The sequence below is a fragment of the Brachycentrus maculatus genome, unplaced genomic scaffold, assembly GCF_059751285.1.
Source record: "Brachycentrus maculatus isolate JH-2025_06_01 unplaced genomic scaffold, ASM5975128v1 h1tg000414l, whole genome shotgun sequence".
NCBI classification, from domain to species: domain Eukaryota; kingdom Metazoa; phylum Arthropoda; class Insecta; order Trichoptera; family Brachycentridae; genus Brachycentrus; species Brachycentrus maculatus.
The window spans coordinates 30,653-54,067 of record NW_028281163.1 but is presented as its reverse complement, the minus strand read 5'-3'; the positions used below and the strand labels follow the sequence as shown (position 1 = coordinate 54,067).

At 31.3% G+C, this 23,415-nt stretch overlaps 1 long non-coding RNA gene across 1 annotated transcript in view; it reads left to right on the top strand.

Annotated features, from left to right (window-relative positions):
* The window catches only part of LOC148302771 (uncharacterized), a 125,645-nt gene extending 107,126 nt beyond the window's left edge, over positions 1 to 18,519 (top strand). The window contains exon 3 of the long non-coding RNA XR_015838592.1: positions 18,426 to 18,519. This is a non-coding gene — a long non-coding RNA (uncharacterized LOC148302771). The remainder of the gene's footprint in view (positions 1 to 18,425) is intronic.
* Positions 18,520 to 23,415: the final 4,896 nt, after the last annotated feature.

Genomic DNA, 23,415 nt, shown 5'->3' with positions numbered 1-23,415 from the left:
GTGGGCCTGCGATCGACTTACAGAAGATGCCGATTTTGCCAAAAAAATCATCTTTTCGGATGAAGCTCATTTTGATCTTGGCGGGTATGTAAACAAGCAAAATTGTCGTATTTGGGGCACAGAAAACCCGCACGCATACATTGAAAAGCCGGTACACCCAAAACGAGTCACTGTTTGGTGCGGATTTTGGTCCAGAGGCATAATTGGGCCATTTTTCTTTGAAAATGAGCAAGGAGTGGCCGTTACAGTCAATGGCGATCGTTATCGGGCCATGTTGAACGGATTTTTGTTCACAAAAATTGAAGAGGAGGATATTGGCAACATTTGGTTTCAACAGGACGGCGCTACGTGCCACACAGCCGAAGCTACACTCGATGTTTTGCGCCCTGTTTTTGAAGATCGCATTATCAGCCGCAGAGCTGATGTCGTTTGGCCACCTCGGAGCTGCGATTTGACACCGTTGGACTATTATTTGTGGGGTGCCCTCAAAGATAAATGTTACGCCGACAAGCCAGAGACAATTGACGCTTTAAAGGACAATATTCGTGAAGCCATTGGTGAAATACAGCTGCACACAATCGATAATGTGCTTAAAAATTGGACCGATCGTGTAGGCTACTGCATGGCCAGCCGAGGCAGCCATTTGAATGAAATTATTTTTCATTATTAACCGGAAGGATTGTACTTATAAATAAAAAAAGAAATTTGAGAAAATATTCAGTAGTTTTTTTTTTATAGCATTTTCAAAAAAAAAAAGTTATTTGGCGGACCCTTTATGTATATATATATATATATATATATATATATATATATATATATATATATATATATATATATATATATATATATATATATATATATATATATATATATATAAATGTTGGAGCCAGAATGAATAATTTGACTGTCTGTTGCCTTTTGTATGCTGACGATGCTGTTCTTCTTGCCGATAGCAGAGAAGACCTGCAGGCGTTGGTGACAAAAGTGTATAATGTGTGCAAGGAAAGTGACTTATTGATGAATGTTAGCAAATCCAAGATTATGGTTTTTGAAAGAGAAGAATGCAGATCTGAATGTGAAATATTGGTAAACGGAGAGATTCTGGAACAGAACTTAAGAGTGATAAGATTTGTCTTTATTCTTCGAGAAGTTAACCTTATTCTAGAAATATTTTATAATAAAATGTTGATTCATTGAATTTAAAAGGCGCAGTACTTAGTCAGTCATATTCTTTAATACATAATATTACAACATTTACTCTGGCAAAAAAATACTATCTATCTGCCTGCTATAAATACAGTTCTATAAATATAAGGATTTTAGGCTGTTTTAAATTAATTGTTCCTATAAATATGATAAAAAAAATGATTTCGTGTATTTGGGTAGTATGTTTTCTAGGGATGGAAAGATTGATCAAGATGTAGAAAGGAGAGTGAATGCTGGGAACAAAGTGAACGGTGCACTGAAATCAGTTATAGCAAATAAAAACCTATCAGCGGAAGCTAAACTGGCAAACTGGCACAACGGAGTCCTGGTTCCAACTCTAATATATGGAAGTGAAACATGGAGTTGGCAAAAGAAGGATGAAAGTAGACTGAATGCAGTCGAAATGCGATCTCTCAGAAGAATGTGTAACAAAACGATGTATGATAGATGTGCGAATAGTGAAATAAGGAAGGAATGCAAAGCTGAGATAAGCATTATCGATAAAATTAAGAAAGGTGTGTTGAGATGGTTTGGACATGTAGAACGAATGAGTGAGGAAAGAACGGTAAAACAAATTTATGAGGCGAATGTTAGCGGGAAAAGAAGTAGAGGAAGACCGAGAAAAACATGGCACGATCAGGTATGCCAAATACTTGAAAGTGGTCAGGTTAGGAGTCGTAACAATCGGCGGGTATGTATGAGGAGATGCATGAACGTGGAAGAGGCGAAGAATGTTTGCAAGGACAGAGTGGTGTGGCGCTCTTTCTCTCTGCCTACCCCTGCGGGGAAGCGGCGTGATGGTTAGTTAGTTAGTTTTTTATAATTGTATTAAACATGATTAGTTCATCAATAACGCATCATGCAAGCGTTTATGTACATAGAGAGCTTCTATATTCTTTTCATCTATTTGAGATGTCAAAAAAATAATATGAAAAATAAGTCCTATAATTGGAGATAATCCATATTTGTAAACAAGTATTTGGACACACTCAAAATGTTGAAGACAGGATGTTTCGGGTTGAATGCCACATCACTCTATTTCCGGTTTGTTGGATTGTGATGACTTGCGCACAGTTCGCTTGTCAGTCGAGTCTCAGGGGGTTAGTATTAACTTTGTTTAATATCACGTTACCTTTCCGATCGAACGATATTTTGATGATGTATAATACGAACATCATAGCTCGATGGCCGAAAATAATTATTTCATCCCCAGATTCTGAATTCATTTGTTTTCTCGGTAAATACAGAAACAAATTAACAAATATTTATTAAGTGATTTAATTCATTTGTCTGAAACGTATTACTCATTCATTTCAAACGAAAATAAACAATTTGAGTGTTGAAACTGATCACGCAGCTTCCTCGTTAAGGTCGGCAGAAAGAATAGAACACCACACCAATCTGTTTTCGAAAAGAATCTTAGATGTCTCTTGTGAAGTTCTAGTGATTCAAGAATAATTCTTTAAAATTGGTTCATATTTATAGAACTTCCGAGAATTTGAGTGGCGTGGTTGTCAATAATGGGTAGAATTGGTAAATATTATACGTGTGTATAGTGATCACTTAAGCCCCGTTAATTCCCTTCTTTATTCTTTATTCTTTTGCATCTATGTTGAGGTGTCGAAAAACAATATGAAAAATAACTCCTATAATTGGAGATAATCCAGATTTGTGAACACAATCAAAATTTTCGTCGTCAGCTCCGTAAATGCCCAGACTTCCATATTCTTCTTCATCTTTGATGAGATGTCAAAAAAAATATGAAAATAACTCCTGTAATTGGAGATAATCCAGATCTAATTAATAATTGTAATTGGACATCTCATCAATGATGCAGAGGAATATGGATGTCTTGGCATTTACGGATCGGATTACTTTACACACGTGTAACATACACCAATTCTACCCATTATAGACAATCCAGATTTGTGAACAAGTATATGGACACACTCAAATGTTGTGAATATTCTTTTGACTTAAAATACCTTCTCCAGTCTTCTTTATTTTATTGTTCATACATTTCTGGTAAATGAGCTTTTAATTCCTCCCACAGTTAGTTGAACAAAGCTTTCTTAAAGTAAAAACCTCCCATTCAAATCAAATCATACATTTTTGCAGAGCTTTGATATGTCACGCAAAGCGAATTTCTTTACCTTTTTATGACGTCTCATCATATATGAAGAAGAAAATAGTTATCTGGGCATTTACAAGGTCTAAGAACTGTCAACAGCCTAAAACGGGTGATAACCCCCGTAAATACCCAGACTTCCATATTCTTCTTCAAATTTTTTGAGATGTCAAAAAATGTATAAATAACTCTCAAGTGAAGAACACAGATTTGTGAACAAGTATTTGTGCACACTCAAATTTTTGTCAATTTCGTTACCTGTTAACAATGACACCTAAATTTTATTTTTGAATACATAAAGAATCCAGTCCTATACCCTTCAAAAGTATTATACAGGAGAACCTCGATGTAACGAATCTCAATATAACAATTCACTTGATATTACAGTTTTTTTTGGAATACCCTTTAACTAGCCATATCATTCAATGAAAAATATACCTCAAGACACAGAGAAAAGCATGTAACTAAAAACAAAACTTCGATGTTACGAAAGTGAGTAACACAACTATTTAAGTCTGTACAAAAACTTGTGCGTAATTTGGGTTTCTCCACTTAAAAGTAATTTTTAAAATTGACACTTCAACATAGACGAAATAGATTATGGAGGTCAGGATATTTCCAGGGCTTACCACCTGTTATAGGCTGATTAAGATATCACTTTACATATGAGCAACATTCATCATTCTTCACATGATTGACAAACCACACAACTCAATTTTTTGGAAACGTTGTTCTTGAATTACTAAAACTTCACTAGAGTGAAGTTATAGTAATTCAACTCCTAGATATATTGATCAATCACATGACACTGTAAGTGTAAGTTCACAACATAATTTATTTTTAAATGAGGAAAGCTTTGATTAAGCAGAGAAACTTTTGATTTGTATGCAAGGTGCGAATCCTGGATTATATTCATATACATACTTGAGACCCGCCTGAAAATATGATGTTATTTTTTTATTTAGCTTATAATTTGACCAGTTAATTACTAATGACATTTTGAGTGTGTCTTAATACTTGTTCACAAATCTGGGTTGTATCCACAAAGGATTTTTTTTTAGGTTCGTTATACCGAGGTTCTACTCTACATGTATCCTTAAAAAATATTTCGATTATTACAATACGAGCCAAATCCCACCGGATGTACCCGGGAAATTCGATCTGTCGTTACTTCCGCTCCGATCGCAGCCTCTCGTACATATTTCATCTCGTCTCGAGTGACGTCACTTCCGGCTGTAGAAGAAGAAGAAATCAATTTCATTTCCGCTCGCTTCCGACTCGCTCAAATTTGATTTTTGTTTTTCGTGACTTACATTTTAATTTTGATCAGGAATACTAAAATAAAAACTTTTTGAACGGAAAAGGTTTTTTTCGAAATTCTCATTATCTTTTCACGTATATTGAATTTTTGAAATTGTTACCACACTCGTATTTAGATTTTTAGAAAGAAAAAATAAATGTGATTCAAAATATCCAATTTTTATATAAATAAAGATGAAAACGTTCGTTTATTCATAATTTTAAAAATCCGAAAGTAATTCATTGCATGCTTAAATTTTAAGACAAAATTGTATTTGGATTTTTTAAATTAATTTAAAAAGTGATTAGTTCGTTTTAATAGAATTTTATACAATTTTTCTTTATTTATACATACTGAGCTCTTATGCTTGGAGAGAGAATTACAATCAAAGTTTATTGTTTTATTGAGTGATGGCATAATAGTCTTTTTTTTTATTTTCTTTTAAATATATTTTTAAAGATTTTCATGAAATGCGTTTAATTTTTTTCTTAAAAATTTCAATAATTTTATAGTGTTTTATTTCTTTGTTGATTTTTTTAATTCCTAAATATAATTCAATATAATTCGTACATTTTTTTACATACACCAGAAATCGTCTCAAATCTTTTAAAATTAAAATGTCTTTTAAGTTTGAGGAACAAGAAGAAGTCAGAAAGAGCGAGATCAGATCAAATATCAGACCGTAATAATTTTATTTTAGTGACCTGATGATGGAATGATTATTCCAAAACCGATGGTCACGAACTAGTGTTAATCAAGTGTGACACAAAGTGAACGATGACTGATAAGGAGAGTGTGAAAGTGCATTTTGATTTATGACGTCAGTCTACATATCGCTCACTTCTTTCAAAAACGTCATAAATCAAAAATCGTCAATTTTCAGTTGTGCATGTTTTCGAAACGCCCAGAAAATGTACTGTATCCCAGCAAAAGAGGCATATTTTTAACTTAATATTTACCAGCTACAGGGCAGAAAATGTTGTTTTTGCATTTTGAAGAAAAGGTATAGTTTAATTATTTTTTTAAATATCCTAAATATTTTTCTAATGGAGAAAAAACCTTGTACAGTAAAAAGTTCAGTAAGTGACTTGATATTTATTTTAAATATATTATATTATATTTTTAAACTTTAAAAACGTTCCCCTGAAAAATCAAGCATTTTGATTTATGACGTTCTTGAAAGGAGTGAGTGATATATTTATTGAAGAGCCCGTTTTTCTCATTCCTTTAAACTGTGAGTTGACATCATATTTTTTATGATAAAACCAGATTTTAATTTTTTCCTTTTCTACTAAGTAAATACCACTATTTCTTAAAATCTACTGTGACACGTGTTTCGATGCATTCCGCAACATTTTCAAACACCGTATTCTAAATTTTAGAGTTGGGTCCTTGGGACGTTGAATTTTGAAGAGGGACTAAGAAATATTTCTTATTTTTATTTAATTTTTCCCTTAACAATCTCAATAATGAAGTATTTTATATTCAAATCCTTTTCTTTAAGTATCCTGTGACCAAAACACAAGATACATGAATATGATTATATCTTAAAATCTAGGAAACGTTTCGTAAATTTCTCTAAATTTCATTAAATCTTCCGTGATTTCCCATTATTCAAGCAGTGTATGATGGAAGCTCCAGACATTAAACCAGCTATTCCCAAAGCTCTCCAAAGCTCATCATTAAGCTTTATTGTTCTAAAGCTTTGGGCCCACTCCAAATAGCCAGTGGCTGCTAAACTTTTCCTATTGAAATCTCGTAAGGCCGGGTTCGTCCAACCATCGCTTTCGCCTTTTCTCGGGAATTTTACAAATTTTACGTAAAAATAGAAATAATATTTTAAGAGGGTAGATATTCATTTATTTATTTTATTAATGTTATGGTACTTAATGACATGGAAGTTATATGACGTAAAACCAACTAAAAGAGAAAATATATATGATAATGGACACACATACACACTCATACAACAACACATACACACTCACACACATACTAAAACACACTCACGCATACACACGGATACAGATAGTGGCCAAAAAAGTTAAGAAGATATATAATTAATAATGATTGACCGAAAAACAGTATTATTTATTTTTTTGTGTTTTTTCATATGGGATATATTTTCTTTTTCCTCACTCAATATGCTTTTATTCATAAATTTTAACTGTATTATAACTTTTGTTTTAAATTTAAAAATTAAATTATTGTAAACATAATAAGACCTTAAACTTTTGTAATAAAATTGACCTACTTCCGCTTTGCAAGGCTGGGATAAGTATTATTGATAAATTTAACAAAGGTGTGCTGAGATTGTTTAAGTATGTAAATCGAATGAATGAAGAAAGATAAGTAAAACAAATTTATGAAGTGAATGTGGTTAGTAATAGAAGCAAAGGAAGATTGAAGAAAACTTGGCATGATCAAGTATTTCAAATACTTGAAAGTGGTCAGGTCAGGAGTCGTAATAATTGACGGGTATGTATGAGGAGATGCATGAATGGTATTACACAAAGTGAACGATGAATGATAAGGAGGGTGTAATATTACCATATAAAAAATAAACGACGGTTTAATATACAAAATACACTCAAAATAATCTTTGTTGGAATGTAAATTTATTGTCAATCAGTAATTTAAACCATTTTCAAAATCAATATTTTAACAATATTTTATATTTTATTTTAACTTAAATATAATGTCTATCGGTTACAAGGCTTCATTATCAAGACTGATTAATACTTAATAATATTAAACAGTCTTGATAAAGAAACGGTTAGCTTCGAAACCGGTAAACATTATAATTAAATGAAAATGAAATATTTACATAATTTTAAAACAAAGTTACATTTAATTATAAAATGGATAATCACAAAGGTAGTGCTTCAAATATAAATAATTGTAATTTAAACCGTTATTGAAATACGTGACCCTTAAACTTTGGGCTGAAAGATATTTACGAACAATGCTTGCAATTATCTCTACAAGCTCCTCGTTCCATGTAAACTGTTAAACATAATCAGTCCCCCTATTACTGTCACTTTTTTAGATGTAATCAATGCTTAATCATTCTTTGTCAACAAGTTTAGGAATATGAAAGGTACAGCGAAAAAAGTATATTATTTTTTGACATCTCATCAAAGATGAAGAAGAATATGGAAGTTGTTTTATTTTATAAAGTTTATAAAATGTGCCAGAAAGTATCTGCAAAAAACATTCAAGAATATGGAAGTCTGGGCATTTACGGGGCTGACGACCGTCATAGCCCGAATAATATCCAGAAGTATCATAAGAATTCTCCACACTGCATAGTAAACATATTAATCCCGTTGGAATCGACCACATAAACCTTATTAAAACAGTCACCAAAATTTAGATGGTATCATTAAAATACAATCAATGGTATCTTTTTACATATTGTTTGAACAGAATGTGAACAGGGAACATTTTTTGTATTATTTTTTGACATCTCATCAAAGATGAGGAAGAATATGGAAGTCTGGACATCTACAGGACAAACGACCGTCATAGGCTGGTTTGATCACTTAACACACGTGTAACATTCACTAATTCTACCATTATTGACAACCGCACTACTCAAATTCTTGAAAGTTACATATATATAATCCGATTCCGAAACGTTGTTCTTGAATCACTAGAACATCACAAGAGACATCTATTGGTGAGATGAAAAAAGGCTTTTTATTGAGCAGAATCTCTTTTATTAGTATGTGAGGTCCGAATCCTGGATTATAATCACATATATGAGAAACGCCAGAAAACATCATTTTCAATTTTATCATTTTATCTTATAATTTTACCAGTTCTTCTTCGTCTTTGATGAGATGTCAAAAAATAATACAAAAATAACTCCTTATTGGAGATAATTCAGAATTTTGTAAAAACATAGTTTAAATTAATGTATTTCAATTTTTAATTTCTGTGAAGAAACCAGATGTATGAACAAGGATTTGTACATATCCAAATTATTATCTATAAAAAAGGATTTTAAAAATAAACTCCACTATCAAAACTTGATGGGTCTTCAAAAAAAAATTGTTTTTGTGAATATGAATGTACATATTTGTTCGTAAGTATATGTATATGAATTTTTATATTTTCGAAACCTCCTGATGTTGTATTTTACAAAATGGCGCTTAATAAATTACCCAAAATTAATGTTTAACATTTTTATTGATAAAGTACTATTTTTAGTAAAATGTGTATTCTTAAATCAATTTTATTTCACATTTGTTTCTTTTCACTACATTTGATGAAGCAGTGTCCTATACACCATTTAGTCTGAATAAGTTTCCAAGAGAACACACCGGTATCTACTAGCTATTTTTTACTGTAATGGTCCTTTAAAAAATCGCCGCTTCGGTCTTTTGTCTGAACAAATCGCTTCGGGCCAAAATTTTAATCACTCCTATCTTCTTCCACTTTTATGAACTACCGAAATCCTTATTAACCAACCCTCTTGATATCGGGCCGGGGTTGAGGGCGCCTTTAATTTACCGCTTGGGGCAAATTGCAGAAAACTTTGACCGTTTTTAAATTTTATCGGTTTTTCCACAAAGTCTTACTGCTTAAATGCGCGTTCCCATTAAAGATTTCAACGTCGAAAAGTTTTCGTTTTTATTCGTATTTTTTTGTTAATTTATGTATCTTTTAGGGATTTTCTTTTAATTTCATGTCTTTCAAAGTTTTTAATAAAAAACCGTAGAATGATTTGTATGGATTATTCCAATTGTGTATGGATTTTATATGGAAATGAATATGTAAGCTAATTGTATGATGATTATATGTATATGGAAATATATATAATATTTTGTAGTCCATTTGTTTAAGAATTTTATACGGAAATATGAATGTATGGACCGTTTATGGAAGTATATATCGCTCACTTCTTTTAACAACGTCAAATATCAAAAATCGTCAATTTTCAGTTGTACATGTTTTCAGATTGCCCAAAAAATGTACTATATCCCAGTAAAAGCGGCATATTTTTCATATAATTATTTTTTAAATATACTAAATATTTATCAAATGGAGAAAGAACACCATAGCACCATTCACCACCATAGCACCATTTACACACTTAAAACTACACAAAATGTTCAACACATGCGATTTTTGGTCGACCCGAAGACCAACATACACTTAAGGTTTCAGCACAAACATGCGTTACGAGCCGAGGTTAAACATGCATGTGTTAAATATTTTATGTAGTTTTAAGTGTGTAAATGGTGCTATGGTGGTGAAGAGTGGTATTGTTTGCATGCTGTGGTAGTGATAGTCTTGACGAAGAGACGGGTACATCTCGAAACTGGTAGACTTAAAAATCTCGGTGAGTGGTGGTTATATACTAATATTATAAACATTTTTGTAAAAAAATAAATAAGCAAAAATTACTAGCCACAAAGTAAATGCTTTAAATTTTAATAATATTGAGAACATGCATAAATAATGTATTTTTATGTAGTGAGAACCAGTTTTTTCTAGCTGTCGTTGTTCATCTCTCTTCTTCTATTCCCATTTCATCTAAAACCGCTCAGTACAGTTTCCAAGTATACTAAATCACCGCCGTAATCTCTCGAAGAAAAAAAAACAGAAAACTTATGAATCCTTAAAACTTCCCTTAAGAGAATTCAAACCGAGTTTAGGTTGAAATTTTTACTTTTTCTAAAACTAACCTGTTATTTAGTTGCCTGAGAAAAAAAGCGATCTCGTTTGACTTATTTTGTTCCTTTTTATTGCGTCTTCTTTTCAAGGGTATATTTTAATTAACTTTTTTCTTAATTAGGATTATAAAAGACCACTTTGTTGCGGAGCTTTGAGATTTTTTTTTAATCAACGTTAATTATTTTCTACAGCCAGTAATTTTGCTGTGATTTTCATAGAGAAGTTCAAACGAATATCTATGTTAATTTAAAATATTATGTTCTGGGTAATACAAGAGAACTTCTGTATTTGTCAGACTCTATATTTGATATTCAAATTCGATATTTAACATTTTTCGTCGTCAAAAAATAAATCAATATTTTCGAAATATTTATTGATTTGGCGTTTTATTTGTAAAACTTTATTTTAATTTATGTATTACTTTTCATATCAAACACAAATTATTTGAGTCTGCTAAGTTGTATTTTATTAAACAAAAACACATAAAAAATTAATATTGTGACAATTGTTTCGCCTAGTTATGGCGTTTTCAATCAAATGAAGATCAAATGGCCATTTGAAAAAGTCAATTTTCCTGATTTCATGAAATGCAATCATTTTCTGCACTCAACCCAACATTATTTTTCTCAAAGCTCGAAATAAAGATAATCGACCATCTGACTGAATTTCATGAAATTTCCTGAAAAGTGTTTTCATGCAAGAAACGTCACTCGTAGCGGATTGCTCTTTCAGCGTGTGATTGCTATTATATGAATTCTGTACTTTGCAACTATTGAGAAGTCGCTGGCCTGTATAACTGACTTATATATTGTGCTTTTCGTGATATGGAGAAAAGAATAAGCAGATGGATTTCATACAATAAAAATAAAATATTTAATTTATTTCTAAAATATATGAAGTAAGTAAAGTAAAAATATTTTTTTATACATACGAATACATACAAACATTCGTTTACAAATTCATAAACATATATAAAATCTGAGAGATCACATTCATAAACATAAATGCAATCCCTCAGACGAATGTGTGGTAGAACAATTTATAATAGATGTTCGAATGGTGAAACAAGGAAAGAATGCAAGGCTGAGAAAAGCGATTTGTAATTATCGATATAATTAAGAAAGGTATGTTAGGATGGTTTGGTTGAACGTTTGAGTGAAGAAAGAACGATAAAAAACAAGCTTAAGAAGTTGGAAAAAGAAGTAGAGGAAGACCTAGGAAAATTTGGCACGATCAGGTTTGCCAAATACTTGAAAGTGGTCAGGTTAGGAGTTGAACTAATCGGCGGGTATGTATGAGGAGATGCATAAACGTGGAAGAGGCGAATAATGTTTGCAAAAACAGAGTAGTGTGGGGTTCTATTATATCTGTCTACCCCTGCGGGGAAATGGCGTGATGGATAGTTAGTTAGCTAGTGAATTGATATTTAATTGAAAAATACTTTATGAAAATAACTTCACTAACTTATACTTCACAATTATCTGAGACGAATCTTCCGAATTTCCTACATCCATGACTGCTCATGTTAAAATATATAATAAAATCAGGATATGATGTTCTTACTATAATAACATGGGAGCCGATGGGGTGGAAAAACATAGATGGATAAAATCTAATATTTCCACATGATTTACTGGAGAAAATGAATAAACATGATAGGTTTATCGGAATTCGAAATAAATTGGAATATGTTATATCTACACAAATAAGTCTTGCTTTATAAGTACAGAATATTATGCAGAGCTTTTTTCAAAACAAAAAACGTCCCGAAATCCACTCCATGTCAAGCTTTTTACCATAAAAAATAATAAAAACCCTTATCCTCACCCCAATGGTGCATAGGGCACTGTTTCATATAAACGCAGTGTTATCTTGATCGTTTACACATGAAGGAAAGGTGATCAGCTCTCCGCTTCAGGTACCAGTCCAGGGTAATAATGAATTTATATTACAGTGAAAAAATACTTTTATTTATTTGACCCCCCCCCCCGGGAATCGAACCCGGGACCTCCAGAACGGTAGCCAAGCGTGCTGACAATAACACTACGGAGGCGGACATTTTGACGAATTATAAAAATAAAAATCGTTATTACGTAAGCGCTCACATTGTTTCGTTTACATAATTTAGAAAATTTTCAAAAAATACATATCTTCGAAAAAAGGGCCGAAACGCCATTCTACTACGTTTTATTTGGAAAAAAAGCCATTACGTTACGTATACATTTATAAAATTTAAAAAATAAGGCTTGGGAAAATCAAATCCGATTTTATAAGAACACGATTAATTAAATTTTTATTAATTACTCTTCTATTTGGTGAAGGCCTTGTGGCCTGTTTTTAAAAGGGGTTGGCCTCCTCGGTGTCGATTCCCAGCTATCAATCCATATCTTTTGTGGTCTGCCTGGCAGTTGTCTACCTTGTGGTCGGCCGTGCAATGCAATGTACATAATTTATAATTGATTCACTATTACATTATTTTATGTTTTTTTTTATATGAAATAAGAAAAGCTTACCTACCACTTTGTAACTTATTTTAACTCATAAATATATAAATATATACATCAAATTTGGCTTGCACTTTTAAAATTTACTGTTTAAAAGCATATAATAAATGTAGTAACCAATGAAAGTTTACTTTTTTTTATTTCTACATTATTCACATTTTTTTACTAAAGCTTTTATAAACGGTTTTTTTTCAGTCTAGGATTTTTTCATAACAATCATTTCGTGCCTTATTTTCATCTACATGTATTTTGTGTACCTACCTGCCCGCAGAACGTACATATATAATTCCCAGTAATAAATTGATATTCGCAATGGAGCGTTCGTTCCGAGCCATATATGAAATCATAAATACAAGTGTTCTGATTTCCGTCGTGAAATTGAATTTCATTTGTGGATTTTTCCGATTTCCACGCAATTTATTTGTAGGAACAGTTATTGTTGGTATTAAATTTCTGAAATTAATATTTTCCAGTTGATGCATGATTAATGTATTCATACAAACTATAACATTTTTTTTGAGAATTATTTATGATTTAAATATTAGATTTTTTTTTATTTTAAGTAAAAATGAAATATGTATTGCTCCTCTTTATATGTATTAAAATGGGATTCTGAGCTTAAAAATGGAAATCTGAGCTTGAAAATGGAAGTCTAGCTTAAAAATGGAAGTCTAAGTTTGAAAATGGAAGTCTGAGCTTGAAAATAGAAGTCTAGCTTGAAAATCGAAGTCTAGCTTGAAAATTGAAGTCTAGCTTGAAAATAGATGTCTGAGCTTGAAAATGGAAGTCTGAACTGAAAACGGAAGTCTAGCTTGAAAATGGAAGTCTGAGCTTAAAAATGGAAGTCTGAGCTTGAAAATAAAAGTCTAGCTTGAAAAAAGAAGTCTAGCTTGAAAATGGAAGTCTGAGCTTGAAAATGGATGTCTGTGGTGAAAAATGGAAGTCTGAGCTTAAAAATGGAAGGCTTCTAAAAGGTTAAGAGACTGTTGCATGCATACAGTATTCAAGAATAAATGCAATAATGGGCAGATGGTGAACGTTACAAAAGTGTATAAAGTGATCGCTAAGGCCAGCCAAATGCCAGGTCGTAAGCCCTGGGATGCTCAGACTTCCGTCTTCATTCGTATGAAGAAGAACGATAAATGTATCGTAACAAGTTGAGATATCTATAATATTGACATCTTATCCGTAGGGTGAATAATACAATGTCAAATATCTTCAAACTCTCATCCGCACCCCAATAGTGCATAGGGCACTGCATCATAGAAACGCAGTGTTGTCGTGATCATTTACACATGAAGGAAAGGTGATCAGCCCTCCGCTTCTAGTACCAGTCCAGGGTAGGATATTGAATAAATATTAGAGTGAAAAAATCACATTAATTTATTTGATCCTCCCCTGGGAATCAAACCAGAGACCTCCAGTTTGGTGGCCGAGCGTCCTGACTATAAAACTACGGAGGCGGACAAAACATTGCTGATGAGAATTACATTTAAAGTATTTAACCTATTTACTTTAGGTATTTCAACTTGATATGTAACATCCATCGTTCCTCTTTATATGTAAGAATATGGTAGTCGGAGCATCCTAGAGCTTACGACCTGGCATTATGCAAACTGTAATTAATTAATATAAATTTCCAACAAAAAAAATACAAAATATAAGCGCAACATTTTGAGTGTTTCAAAATACTAGTTCACAAATCTGTATTATCTCCAATAAGAAGTTATTTTATACATTCTTTTTTGACATCTCTAACATAGATGAAGAATAAAATGGTATTTGGACACACTCAAAATATTGTAAACACTACTTTATGATAACTGGTTTTGGAATAACCATTCCATCGTCAGGTCAAATGTAAACTTAAGCGTTTTCTTACTCCTATTTACAACATTTTCAGTGTGTCCAAATACTTGTTCACAAAATCTGGATTATCTCCAATTACAGGAGTTATTTTCATATTATTTTTTGACATCTTATCAAAGATGAAAAAGAACATGGAAGTCTGGGCATATACGGAGGTGACGACCGTCATAGACTGGTTTAAGTGATCACTTTCACGTGTAACATTCACCAATCCTACCCATTATTGACAACCACACTACTCAAATTCTTGGAAGTGAAACTATATATATATATGAACCAATTTTGAAACATTATTCTTGAATCACTAGAACTTCACTAGAGGCATCTATTGGTGAGATGAAAAGTCTCCTATCTACATACAATTTAGTTAAGACAAAAATTAATATTATTTTTTAAAAGACATAAAGTAATTAATGAATCACAGTAGAAAAATTTTTAAAAACGGACCCGAAAAATAAATTACCAATTAGATTTTTAAAGTCCACTTTTAAAACCAACTATCACGCCATTTTCTACAGGGGTAGGCAGAGAGAACAAAACGCTACACCACTCCATCTTTGCAATCATTTTTCTCATTTTTCCCAGTCGTGTATTCTTTCCTTATTATTTGTTTATTTGTATTATATTTCATATAAATTATTTTACATTGATAAAGAAAATAAAAATGATATAAAGAAAATTAATAAAAGCTTTACGTAATATAAAATCTAAGGCATTTAATCAAAATACCACTCTGTTAGTGAAGTGGAAAATGCGAACTGAAATAAAAATTTAACAATAATATCAAAGTTTCTCAAACATAAGAAAATGGGAACCGTATGAAACTAGAGCATCGGTAAATATGTATGCACACTTGTGATAAGAATATTGTTTGTTTTCTAAGATTTAAAAAAAAGTTTTTTTTTAAATAGAAATATTTGTTTTTTTTTTAGTATTTATAAAAATACTTTAATTTCATATTTTTTCGTCATCTTAAGCGGCTTATTATTAGAAAAAGGTATCAAATTTTGGTGAAGTGAGTTCAAACCCAGAAACTCTGACTCAAGAGTCTCTAATTTAATGAAAAAATAGTTCATCTAAGAAATTTCACAACAGAACAAGAATTATTAAAGAAATAAAAACAATTTTTTTGGATTACCTTACTTACAAATGACTGTAAAATCAAGCTGCGGCTAATGCAACATTCTTTTTATGGTCCTACTTAGGCTTCAACTTTCTAATTTTAATAGTCTATTCTCGTACGTGGATTTTCTCTGTATGTTTAAAGTTATTTTAATTTTCATGTTATTCATGCGTGAATATTGCGGCAAAATTACTCGCTTACAATAAAAACCATATTTATTTATGTATCAATTCTGTCCGCCTCCGTAGTGTAATGGTCAGCACGCTCGGCTACCGTTCTGGAGGTCCCGGGCTCGATTCCCAAGGGGGGTAAAATAAATATTAGTGATTTTTTCACTGTAATATTTATTCCAAATTTCCATGGCTGGTACCTGAAGCGGAGGGCTGATCACCTTTTCTTCATGTATAAACGATCAAGATAACACTGCGTTTATATGACACAGTGCCCTTTGCACCATTTGGATGCGGAGAAGGGTTTTATATATTATTAATTTTAAATCAAATACAAATACTTAGTTGTATTTTATTAAAAAAAACACATACAAAATTAATATTGTGACAACTGTTTCGTCTTGTTAGGGCATTATCAAACGAATGGGCATTCTAGGGCATTCTCAAATTAAACGCCAAATCAACAAATAAAAACTATATAGTTTTTTTGTAACAATTTTTGTTTGACCAGCTGCCGGGTTTCATTGTTACCGACATCATCAGAGTAGTGGAAAGCTGGACAAAATTCAATGATATATACACAGTGATGTCGGTTAGGATACAACCCGGTCACTTGCCAAATAAAATAAATGTGGAAAAACTGAAAATTGTGATTTTATTATATAAAATGCCATTCCAATATGAAATGTCAATACAAAACTTGTATTTTACAAAACGCAAATTTAATATAACCATAAACTGGGACATGAAGCGCAGGTCTAGTTCGTCAAGAATTTAAGGGTTAATTAAGATAACACTGTTTTTATACAATGAAGTGCCTTATGAACTATTGGACGCGGATAAGGGTAAGCACTCTTAGCAGAAGAAGGGGAAAAAATATATTAGTAGAATAATTACCTCGTAGTAGATGAGAAAGAAATATATTTTTCCTCAGAGTCACAGCTAAGGAAAAATTTCAATAAAAAAGAAAAACATTTTCATGTAGTTATTTTGATTCCACTTGGAATCGAACTCGAAACTTCACCATGGTAACCGAATATACATATGTACCATTGACAGGTTCCGTGGCGTAGTTGGGTAGACGCTTGGCTGCGAAACTGGAGTCGCCGGTTCGATTCCCGCCAATTGCAAAAAAATTCAAGAAAGATTTATTCCCAACTGGACTGGGTGTTTGTGGTGTATTTTTTACATTTACCTTCCCTGTCCTTACTATCCTGCAGACAAACATCTCAAACAGACGCTTTGCGGGTTATTCCTTTATCCAATATTTGGAAGTTAAAAGCAAACGTATTGATGTTTTTTTCGGATTAAAATTTGTGCAATATAAATAGTTTTAGAATCACTGGGTTCAGAATAAAAATAGCGTGCATCATCACACCTCATTACCGCTAGTACAAGCACTCTATTTCCCATTTCCTCAAGTAATATCTATGTGCTCTCTCTAGTCTGCGAATATATAACATATTCTACCGAGCTCCCGATCCTGTTTCCCTGGCAGATCGAATAAGATTTATGTCCTTGGAGGAATCTTTTACGTGATTCTTAAATTGATATAAAATTGTGTAAGATGTTTTGTTATTTTTATTCAATAAATATATTTATATAAATATGTATATATATATATAAATATATATATATATATATATATATATATATATATATATATATATATATATATATATATATATATATATATATATATATATATATATATATATATATATATATATATATATATATATATATATATATATATATATATATATATATATATATATATATATATATATATATATATATATATATATATATATTTATATTTATATATAAATATATAAATATATATATATATATATATATATATATATATATATATATATATATATATATATATATATATATATATATATATATATATATATATATATATATATATATATATATATATATATATGTGTGTGTGTGCGCGTATATATATTTTCGTTATTTAGGTCTCTTGCAAATATAAATATGAAAAATATTTTTACACAAAGTAAATTTTAAATGATCTCAATCAATATTAAAAACCAAAAATGTAATTTTATTGAGGAAGTTTAATTTATAAAATATAACTTTAAATTCATCCAACCGAAAAACCGAAAAAATCATCCCTTCATCAAAATCAGTATGGGTAATAAACAATACCGTCCGTTTTATATATATATATAATACCGTTAAAAATATATCAAAGCTTTATCGTGATTTTTTTTATTAATAACTTGTTTCGATTTTTTGATAAGTATCAATTTTTCCCTTTCGACGATAAAGAAGCTTTACCCAGTCATAAAGAAGTGATCAATTTTATTGAAAACAACCCCCAATGGAAAAAATATAAAGTGCAAGATTCTGTTGGAATATACAAATAACAAAAATCTAAAATATTGGACTTGTTTTCTTGCAGATTCGAGCCAAGCTGTCAAGTTTCCAGCCGACGAAATACATGTTCAAGATTCTCAACTGAATTTGAAGGGTGAAAGTTTCACCTGCAATCCTGGGGAATATTGGGTCGATTCCAACCAACAACCAGTCACTAATATTACAGATATTAGGTAAGTTTGCATTCAATTATCGGTTACGCAACTTTAATTTAATTCAATTTACAATATCGGTAGATAATTTGACAAACTTTGGATTCGTGAATATATTATTGTATATATCAATATAAATATATAAACATTTAAACACGCGTCCCAGTGTTGGTTAGTAACAACACAAAAAAATGCGATTTTAAATCGAAAAAAAAGACATATATAGCTTATCCCCTTAATAAATTATAAATGAAGTAATTTTTTTTTAAATAAATTAAACCCTGAAGAGGGCAACAGGTTGTTGCCGAAACTAGTTGGTTGTTTATAAAAATGTGAGTGGATCAAAAAACAAAGTCTTTTAATTTCTCATAACCACAAAGTTAATGCTTTCAATATTCAAAAATCAAAATTTTATAAAATTTAGATTTATTTGCTGAAAACATTAAAAAAAACATCTTGCAACGCTCACGGAACAAGCATAGGTCCACTCTTGTCGGAAGCCCAAAAGCTACTGACCGCTGGCCAGAGAACATTGACCTTTGAGCTCCTCACGCTTGCACAGTGCAAGTGTGCAAGAGTGAGATGCGAATACAGTGTCGCGGTTCCCGCACACTCTTCACGCGCTATTTATACGCGAATTTATCTTCGATATTCACAAAATACCTCCGATGTACCCGATAAATTCTGATTATTATAAATAATTTTTTTTTAATCGATGCGTAAATATGCTATGGAGGAATTAACAAAATCTTAGCCTTGTATTTATTATATTTATAGAGATATTATGGTTATTAGCAGCAATGTATACAAGGCACACAACACCATAAAGGGAAGGTTAATAAAAAAAACTCTACTCCACCGTACGTTATATCGAAAACTTACGTGAAAAATTCTCAATCAAAGGATATATAAAACTTAGGAAATATGTGTAATTTAGCTGTCAAAATGGGTATAATAGTGAATGCTACACGTAATTAAAGCGATCACTTGCTTTATGAATTCCCTCACATTTTTCTTCGTTATGTTTAAAACATTTAATACGTTGTTCAAACGTAACATTTACATATTTTTGCAAACGTAACTTTTGATTTTATATCAAAGCTTTTTTTAATTTTTATTTATTATTATTTTTTTATTTATTTATTTGGGTTAACAACAGAAACATATTTAAAACAAAACATTAAAAGAATAAACATTAAACAAAGCTAACTATAGTTGACCACAGAAACACATAAGTATTAGTGAAAAAGTAAAAATCTTAGCCTTGTTTTTATTATATTTATAGAAATATGGTTATGAGAAGCAATGTGTCCAAGGTACACAACACCGGGAAGGGAAGGGTTAAACATCACACACCTTTACGTGAAAAAAAAAATAAAAATAGAAAAATAAACTAATAAAACAGATGCATTGTGGAACGACATGTAGAAAGTTACAAATAATGAGTGACTGATTGCGGTGTGATTTGGGATCATATTGTTTGGTGAATTTGCGAATCTAGACAAGTCCATAGAAATGTAACTCATTACTCTAACAAAAGACCATGTTTATTTGAGAGTCACTAATTGTTAACTGTTCAAGCGAATTCAGTATATTTACGTGAAAGCTTAATTACCTTTAAATCAAAGCGATTGATGTCATGAAAACCACAGAAGTTCACATGCAAAACAGACAATAAAATTTAAAATATATTTCATTTATTAACCGCCCTACACATACGAACGTACGTGATACGCGCGGTTTTTCTAAGTACACCATTCCGCGCAAAGCCGTATGATCTACGCGCACGAGAAAAGATATCTGTTCTAAAAATATTTTATGCGTACCGGATACACTGAAAATTTTTTTTCAGGTTTCAAACCTGACAATATTTTGTGACTACTATTTTGTTTATAAAAAAATTGCCTGAAAATAACCCGATTAGGGTTAATTTGACAGTCACATTTTAGTAATATCTATCCATTTTTATTCAAAATTTACTAGGTAAATACCACTTTTTCTTTTTCACCGTATTTGTTTGGGTATTTGAAAATGATGAGGAATGCATCGAAACACGTTGTTACAATAGACTTAGGAATAGTGGTACATACAAGTATACACCAAGTAAAATTCTAGATTAAATTAAATTTAATGGAAGTATGCAAAACATTTTCGAGAAAAGATTTCATCTTTTATATCTGCGGAATTTGCAATCTATGAATTACCCAAATCGCTCACTCTTTTCAACAAAGTCATATACCAAAAATCTTCAATTTTCAGTTTTGCATGTTTTCGGAATTCCCAGAAAATGTACTATATCCCAGCAAAAGGGGCATATTTTTAAGTTAATAATTACCCCGCTACAGAACAGAAAGTGTTGTTTTTTGCATTTTGAATAAAAGGTATTGTTTAATAATTTTCTTAAATATACTAAATATTTTTCAAATGGAGAAAAAACCTTCAGATTTTTCTCCATTTAAATGATATTTTGCACAGTAAAAAGTTCAATAAGTGGCTTCCAATTTATTTTTAATACATTTTATTATATTCTTAAACTTCAAAAACGATCTCCTGAAAAAACAAGTTTTTTTATACTTATTACCTTGTTGAAAGTAGTGAGCGAAATTATATTTAAAATTACATACATACCTACACAAAAAATATTCAAAGAAATATTATTACATATAATATTTCGCAGCAAATCTTGGTCAAAACTATCGTCAAGAAAAGGCTATTCAGTTGGCTTGGCCATGTACTCCGCATGCCTCCTGAGAGCCTTAATCAAGCTTTCCTCTTTTACAAGGCATCAGGTTCGCGCCGCCCAGGACGACCACTGCTGACAATTCGTCGGCAGTTCTCGTCAGAACTTCGGGACGCGGATCTGACTTGGGAGGATGCAAGGGAGCTGGCAGCCGACAGAAAAGCCTGGAGACAGTTTGTGGACTCCATATGCTCCACCTAGGGATCGGATATGGTTATTATTATAATATTTCTATGAACAGGACTGTATTTCAAATGAAGAGTGAGGAAAGTGAATATGTATGAGGAGATGCCTGAATCGGAAGAGGCGAAGAATGTTTGAAAACACAGAATGGTGTATTCGCATGAGGGCTTGTTATTATGAGGTTTAGTATATTAGTTAATTGTAAATAATATGTTTGTTTATTTTCTTATTTTTCAAAACAAATTACATACATAAGTCATATATTTAATATTCCCGATGAGTAATTTCTATTTTCCATTTTGGGACATGGGATTAAGGTTGACAAGACTGGAACACAAATAATAAAGTTTAAAAAAGTTTTTTTTTAAATAACCAAAACTAATACATGCAAATATAAAAACAATAAACAGGTTTAATAAATAGGCAAAAGAAGCTTATTTAAAAGAAATACATTAAAAAAACATAAGGTAAGAAGCATATTTTAAATAAACAAATGAGAAAATATAACAAATGAGAAAATATAAAAAACAAAAGGTAAAAACAAAATTAGAAAATATGACTTAATACAACATATATATTTTTCCATAGAGTATTTTTTCAGTTCATTTATTTTGGATCCCCGAATGGGTTCTATTTTATATATGTCAGGCAGCTGGTTAATTTGGGTGTAGGCAATATATTTTAAGGACCTTACTCCAAGTCCGCCTCCGTAGTGTTATGGTAAGCACGCTCTGATACCGTTATGTAGGTCCCGGGTTCGATTCCCAAGGGGGGTAAAATATAAATAAGTGATTTTTTCACTGTTATATTTATTCAATATTACCCTGGACTGGTACCTGAAGCGGAGGATTGATCACCTTTATTTCATGCGTAAACGATCAAGATAACACTGCGTTTGTATGACGCAGTGCTCTATGCACCATTGGGGTGCGGATAAGGGTTTTATTATTATTTATCATTATTACTCCAAATTAAGTAGTGTTTTGTGTTTATTATTTTTTTTTAATATATTATTAGATCAAAACCAATATTTTCAGCTTTTCCACTTTTTTTTATTTGACCAGCGACCGGGTTTCGTCGTTACCGACATCATCAGACTGGTGAGAGGCTATACAAATTGTTATGTTATATATAAAACAAGGCAGGAGTTGATAACCATGATTTGATATAATTTTATTGAATAATTTTATTGAGAAATTAATTTAATTTGAGTGAATTTAAGTATTGTATGATATAATTTTTTTTTTTAATATCATACAATACTTAAATTCATTCAAATTAAATTAATTTCTCAATAAAATTATATCAAATCATGGTTATCAACTCCTGCCTTGTTTTATATATAACATAACAATTTGTATAGCCTCCCACCAGTCTGATGATGTCGGTAACGACGGAACCCGGTCGCTGGTCAAATAAAAAAAAGTGTAAAAGCTAAAAATATTGGTTTTAATCTAATAATATATTAAAAATGCAATTCCATCACGAAGTGTCAGTGGATAATATAAATCTATTATTATGTTTTTAGTGTTTGTTCAACATTTTCTTTCTTCTTTAAGTCATCTTGCTACGTCGTATTGCGTGTCAAATGTATAATTTCAAATCTTGATCAAAATAATAATAGAAATGAAATGGAATCCCAACTAGCGTATACGAGTTTAATGAAAACCATTTATCGGTTTTCCCAGTGCTGTAAATCAAATATTATCATCATGCTCTGTGATTGGTCGGAACGGGGTGGGAGTCAACGCTAACTGTGGAAGAGGGGTGGCTCAGAGAGGGTTGGATTGATCGAATTCGTACGGCAGTTGGGTAGCTACAACTTCGTGCATTTCTGAAATCAGTTTATTTTGGAGATAAATTTCGTTTGAAAGTTTGAGTGGTACTTATCTGAAGGGTAAAAATTGAGGTGAGTTACTTAATAGATCACCCCGAGAAAA